This window comes from Pseudochaenichthys georgianus, chromosome 6 (genome assembly GCF_902827115.2).
Source record: "Pseudochaenichthys georgianus chromosome 6, fPseGeo1.2, whole genome shotgun sequence".
Classification (NCBI taxonomy): domain Eukaryota; kingdom Metazoa; phylum Chordata; class Actinopteri; order Perciformes; family Channichthyidae; genus Pseudochaenichthys; species Pseudochaenichthys georgianus.
The window spans coordinates 25,436,906-25,444,122 of record NC_047508.1 but is presented as its reverse complement, the minus strand read 5'-3'; positions in this window follow the sequence as shown (position 1 = coordinate 25,444,122).

Here is a 7,217-nt window from a genome sequence, read left to right as displayed (position 1 = left end):
AGTATTTGCAAATAAATGGATTATTCTTATTCTTGTTTTTCTGACAATGTATAGCATATGCTGAAAAGAGTGCTAATGACCCGGCTTTTTCCTTATTATATTGTAGTTGTAGAAAATATTGAAAGGACTGTGCAGACTATAGTGCTGGTATAGTGCTGAAAATGGCATGAATGTATAGTATTCACAGAATTAAACTACACTTTATATACAATCTCTTTCTCTCTATCTATCTTGATTTATTTCAATCTCTGACAGATGTACCAACCCACATATACAGTATAAACACTCACACACGCCCACACACAATGTACATGCTATCGTCAGAATTAATCTGCGTTGCAGTAGTGTACTGTGTAATTAAAACTGTGTTGCACTAAATTCACATCCCTCACCCTGGGTTAGGGTTCAGTCAAGTTAGTGTCTTCTTTTATCTATAGTTGCTGTTACTTGTGATTGTCATTTGGGTGTCTCGCTGAAATATTTGTATTGTATTGGCCCCCCAGTATCATAAAGAAACAATTCCTTAACAAAATACAGGAAAAAAACATGTATTCACACTTCTTGTTTTATTGTTATTTTTTAATAATAATTGTTATAGTTTGATAGCATTCTGGGTATGTGTGGACATACTGAGGCCAGATGTTCTCTAACCCTGTGTGTCTTACTCTCCACACCCATCGGCAGATAATCCACACTAGTCTAGTCACGTGACACATTTCTCACTTTTCCTTCTTTTCTCCTCCCTGAATTAATCTGGATTGCAGTACTGTACTGTGCAATTCAAACTGTGTTGCACTTATCTAAATTCACATCTCTCACGCTGATCTGAGTGTATTCTTTTATCCACAGTTGCTGTTACTCGTGATTGTTTGCAGTATTCTGCCTAAAATCTTTTAGGTTTCTCCCTAAAATATTGTTACTGTATTGTCACACCAGTATCATAAAGCAACACTTCCTTAACAAAATACATTATATATCATAACAAAATATATTATAATTTTTAAATAATATTTGTATAGAAATAATTGTTTGATCACTTTTTTATTTGTTATCATTCTGGGTATGTGTGGACATACAGTACTGAGGCAGGATGTTCTCTAACCCCCTGTGTCTTACTCTCCACACTCATCGGAACGCAGATAATCCACACTAGTCTAGTCGAGTCGCGTGACACATTTTTATCTAACATTTCCTTCTTTTCCCCTCCCTCTCCTTTGATCAACCTCATTCAATCTGTGATGTATTCCACACCCCTGTATCAGACTCTCACTTTCTGTCACTTTGTTTTAAAGCTGCCTTCTCCCAGTCAGGCCTTTTAATCATGTCTCTAAAGCTCCTTCCTAAGTGCTTAGGCCTTGATTGCAAAGACCAGCTTTGTATATTTCATTAAATTAAAAAAGGGGGGGAAAAACTCAAGGCAAAGACCATGTTAACAGCCAGATGCACACATGCTGTCATTTCCCTAAAGCTCTAAAGTTCAGCGCATTTTAGGAAAAACAAGTAATCGTAGGGCTGGTTTCAAATGAAGAAAAATCCTCAAAATCTCCCACCATGTAATTGTTATTCACAGCAGTCAACTCTTTTGTAAATGAAATGTACTACTGGCCTGTGTTTTGTCATTCCTGTAACACATTTATTTACACTACTGGAAAACATCAAATCAAATGCAGAATGTGCAGAATGGATTGGTTTTCAGGGACACATTTCAGACACATTTCTTGCCATAGCCATCTTTTTTTAACATCCAAAGTCATGTGTTTATTGCTAAAAACTAAATGAAACAAATTATAACTCATCATCATCATCATTATTGATGCATTACCATCATAACATAAATACAAATATTATGAAAACTGATTTGAAACATTAAAAAGTATTTGCAGAATCTAAAGAGGCATTTAACTCATCCTCCTCTAGGCTGGATGCCACATCCTCAGATCAATCCTAAGAAGCTTGCCTGCTGATGGAGTAAAGCTTGTTCAAGCACTGCTGAATTTATGGGTCAAACATGGCCAAAATGTCTGCTAAACTTACTGACACAAGAGCATCAGTTCTTGTTTGACATTGGTTATGTTTATGGCAGTTGGTCATACAACTTGATCAGGAAAATTGAATGGATATTTGTTTTCACTTAATCTAATCTATATCTCCTCTAGATTTCCACAGCTTCCTCTTTACATTATTTCAAGTCTGAGGGTCCTAATTGGTGAGAATCAGACTAATCTCTTAGTTGTCTTCTTAAGCTTAACCCTGCTTTGAGTAAAGGTCATCATTACCATTGCCATCTGTCCCAGAAAGGCTTCTTGTGATTGGCCATGCGGCATAAGATAGATAGATAGATATAATTGGAGGGATGAACCCCTCTTTAATGGTCACACAAGCAGAGCACACACCCAAGAGTCTAGTTAGTACTAGGAGCAGTGGGCAGCTTGCACAGCCCCCGGGGAGCAATGGAAGTGGGGGGGGAAAGGGGTTGCACGGTGCCTTGCACCACGGCAGGAACCAGGAGGTGAACTGGGACCTCTCCAAGTAGCAGTCCACACTCCATATTTAGGTCTGGTCGGGGACTTGAACCAGCGACCCTACGGCTCACAGTCCAAGCCCCTACTGACTGAGCCACTTCCTGAAGAGAGCAAGGATTAGGAAAAGCAGAATCTTTAAATTAAGTGAGGATATTTCATTTGTCATGATGGGCATGACGATATCTGTTGGGAGTGGGACGGACATGATATCATCTCATTAGCCAGGATCATATGAGTGCATGTGTGCATATGTTTCTGGCACCATATGCATAGATGAATACTTTGGTGTAAATTCAAGTAAAACCTTTTCTTCCTTCCTTGTACAGCAACACACAGGATACACACAGAACATTAACTTTGTTTGTTTGTAGCCTTTATTTAACCAGGTGAAGCCCCTTGAGATCAAAAGATCTCTTTTTCAAGGGTGACCTGCAGGACATTAGTTACACATGTAACATAAAAACAACAGAACAACAATAAGGATGACATACAACATAAGGTACAGGGTACAGTTTACAAAACTCTATGTACAGTGACAGGTACCATGAGTATCAAACAGCATGTCACCCAGCCGAGTTTTAAAATGATGCAGGGGAACCAAAGTGCTCAACTTTGTCTTGTCCAGACTGTGTTTTTTAACTCAGTCATTATTACATGTAAGGGTCTTTTGTGCCAACTATTATTCACAGTATAAAACCATGTTCAAACACAATTCTGAGTTGGAGGACTTGTTGGTTGATTTACATGGTTGATGTGAAGAGCGTATCATTTGTTGTTGTTTTTTACTATTTAGTTTTTTGTGTGAACTGAAACACAAATAAAATCACTTCATATATTTCTGTGCTCTACAGCAGACTTTAAAATGTCTTACAGATAAATAGTCAGATAAAACTACTACTGTCCTTATATAAACGCATAATTGTTCAACTTGATAACAATACACATTCCTACATTTACTTAATGTATAACTGGGGACGGTTTTGGAATGCATCATTGTTCATTTTCTGAGAAAGTTGTTGGCTGTGAGAAGTGTTACAGCCTGGCTCATAGGCTGCAACAAAGATGGGAGACTAGACAAGTTAAGTGTAACAAGCATATTTACCACAAAAACCAAAGGTCTTCAAAGAAACCTAATAAATGTGGAAGTCAGTTATCAGTAATGGTTGCGTGTATGGGTGTGTGAAAATGTGCAGAAACAAAGACGCGGCCGTGTCCAACAGAGTGAGAGGGCAGTATGGGTTGGTGTTGGCCTTTTATATAGACGGCCCAGGTGTGGCTCATCAGGTTGATCACCTGAAACACAAACAAGAGCCAGCAAGCAGAACACAAAGACAGAGACCTCTAGTGGGGTGGAGGGGGTCGTAACAGAAGTGAACAGCAGCACTGCATTTATTTTATTTTTTGAAGTAATTCTTGGCTGACTATGTATTTCAAACTATAGAGCAAACTCATACTGCACTAGATTCCAAGACTATCTAGTCTATATTGGGATACTGACATATAAATACTGTGCTCCACACAGGTCGAACAATTTGCAAAAGCTTGGTTAATTAGATAACCTTTGATTCAATTTAAACGCGTTGTTGATGCCTCTGTTATGGAGGAGTTATTGTCCCTTAATTTGATATCCTTTACCCGTTGTATTTGAATGACCTTTGTGTGTTTCCATTGTTTTACTGTAATGTATTTTACTGTAATCAGGTTGTTTTTAAAAGAGCCGGCCTTAGATGGCCCTTCATGTTTAAAAAAAGGTTTTAATAATAAATAATGTTAATAAAGACAATGACAACGAAGCAAAACAGAACAGAAAATGTGACCATTAAAAGATAAACTTATAGCTATATTTTGGGCAACAGAAAACACTTAATCACACTTAATCTCCAAAAAACGAATGCATCATTATTTTACACTGGTTTCTTATTGTACACACATAATTAATCATAGTCTACTTCTTTTTCTTGATCTGTGCGTTGTCTCATTGAGCTTTCATTCACTCATTAAGCAGGGAGGAGATCTTCACTCGCTTGACTGCACTGCCAGCTGTTGGCTTGGTAAAGATCATCCACTATGACCTGATAATTAGAAAGTATTTGATACTTGAGTCTGCTGAGACAGAAGGTAAACAAGGTTTTACCCAGGTGCATCCAGCCCATCAACATCCAAAACATTCCCTCCTCACTTGGGAGCCTTTCCCCAAACTGTTTATTTCTTTCACAATGATCCAAACTATTTATCTCAAAAATGACAAAAGACTAGCAAACGCAAAGGGATTACATGTGCGTGTGTGGTTGTTTTTCCTCGTGATTGCTGCTGTCTCTGATGAAATGGTCTTAGAAGATCAGCAGACATCGCATACAAGAAACTAAATAATCATTAAGAAGAGATGCAGCGCTGCATGGGAGGAGGAGTTTGGCATGAACAGATTAGAAGAATGTATATAAAGAACAAAAGACACAGGATTGTGTTGAAAGGGAGCTATAAATCTGAAATATTTAATAATAAACCAATTTTTACAACGGATTTTGATTTGAGATGCTGGTTCTTATAGCATAAAGCATAATATAGTTTTTTTCAGAATCAGAATCAGAATACCTTTATTAGTCCCACAGAGGGGACATTTGCATCATTACAGCAGGAAAGACAGCTTAATGTTACATATGTTAAAAAAAGTACTAAGTTATGATATAATAAAAAATATAATAAAAAAATAAAAGTAAAAAAACATACTTCCATTTTTTCATCTAATCCGTTGTCATGGGAAGGGCCAGGGATAAAAATAGAATTTCTCATCAGCTCTATGATATTGCATACGTCTTAATCTGACCAGGAAAAGGATGTTTGTGTTAACTCTCAGTCACCGAGGCTCCTGGGACCGTCTGGCTCAAAGGTCAAAGCTCAGTATTATGTAAAGAATGATCTATGAGGATGATTAAATCAAAAATATGTGTAGATAATGTTCTTGATGAACTCTGTTTGAAACTGAGGAGGAGTAAAGTAAATCATGCAAAGTACAATGAAATAATGGCTTTTATTGTTTTACTATATATCCTGTTTTTGTCTCCTCAGCCAAGTGTAGGATTTAAAACGTTGGGCTGTGCATGAGGGTGATTAGTTGAGAATCTTTTTTTCACGCGACTAGACTAGTGTGGATTATCTGCCAATGGGTGTGGAGAATAAGACACAGAGAATAAGACACACAGTACTGTATGTCCACACATACCCAGAATGATAAGGTACAGTTGTATCATCAAATGCAATAAGAATCTGTTGCATTAAAAACCAAAACACACAAATCAGTGTGATGATATTTGAGAAGCCACTGGGACACAGTAATCTGTTCCACCGTATTAAAGTGTGGACTTGTTGGCTACTGTGCTTCCTCATCCACAGTAATAGGCCAAACCGCAGGGATTTCCCTCCAATCAGGGGCCTGTGGTAACTTAATGACTTTTTCTCGGAAGATGATAAAAGTGCTTTCCATCTAAATGTGTCTATCTGGTGTGTTTTACTGCAACGAGCAGATCAACCAACTCTGATTGAAGCAATGTGCTCAAATAGTTTAAGAGCCCCGGGACTTCTCAACCCTGTGTTGCATGTTTCTGTTGAACTGCACAAAATTCCCTGCTGGTTTAATTCCTGACCAGCAAGACCCTTTTCCTTGAAAGTTCTTTGGCTGTTTTTGTAGACATTTCAGTTATTTGTATTACTAGAGCCACACACATGCTTATGACACAAAACAAAGAGAGAGTGGAGGGAGTGAAAGTTAATTTTACCCAGCAGAGTAACCTGGCTCACTCAACCGTAGACTTCGCCAAATTAAAGATTTTAATTCATCCTTAAGCACATGCTAATACAAGCAATCACCTGCCTGGTTAAAACTCCAATAAAAATGCTAATTGCAATCCTGAACAGTTTGGGATTTATTATTCTCCTTTAGTTACACTTTACTGTCCCTGCTTCTCTTTTGGTGGTTGTGACATTATACAAATACGTGTGATTATATTCACATTACTGTTGACTTATTTCCTCACACGTTATTCATGAGACAAGTCTACAGCTGTTGGAGGAATGCTAGTGCGTTTGCAGATTAAGTGATTGGGGATTGGCATTGAGACTGTGCAGTTGTTCTTGGTTATAAGCTTTTGTTGGTGCAATCATGCCTGTCATCATACATTTTTACTATTGCTACAAGGATAAGCTAGAATCATGGTTTTATTTATGCTTGCAATGTCTCATGTGTCAAAAGGAATAAGTAGCAATACTAGATTTTTAGCTGTTCCGGAGCTTTTGATCAAGATGAAATGGAATCCTTTGCCAAAAGATATCTTGGTTGATTCTTACAAAGCCTCAGTTACATTTGTGCACAAGATGTAAAAGCAACAATAGTGCTACCTTCTTTTTTATTCAGTTCATGTAGAATTAGGCCAAGAGGTTTATTTGGGAACATTGCATTTATATCATACTCTTTTTCATCAGCCTGTTGAATACTTCTTAAAGATAGTCCACACATGAGCACAGATGGCTGCAGGGATGTGCATAGTGGAAGCAAATGAAAGACCTCAAGGACACCTCAGTAACACAACATCTTTCCCAACAATACAGCTACTCAGGGTGGATTAAAAAACAAAAAAAATCAGAATCACTTTGGTCACTTTCATAAAAAGCTTTTCCTCCAGTCGCTGCAGCAGTGCAGAT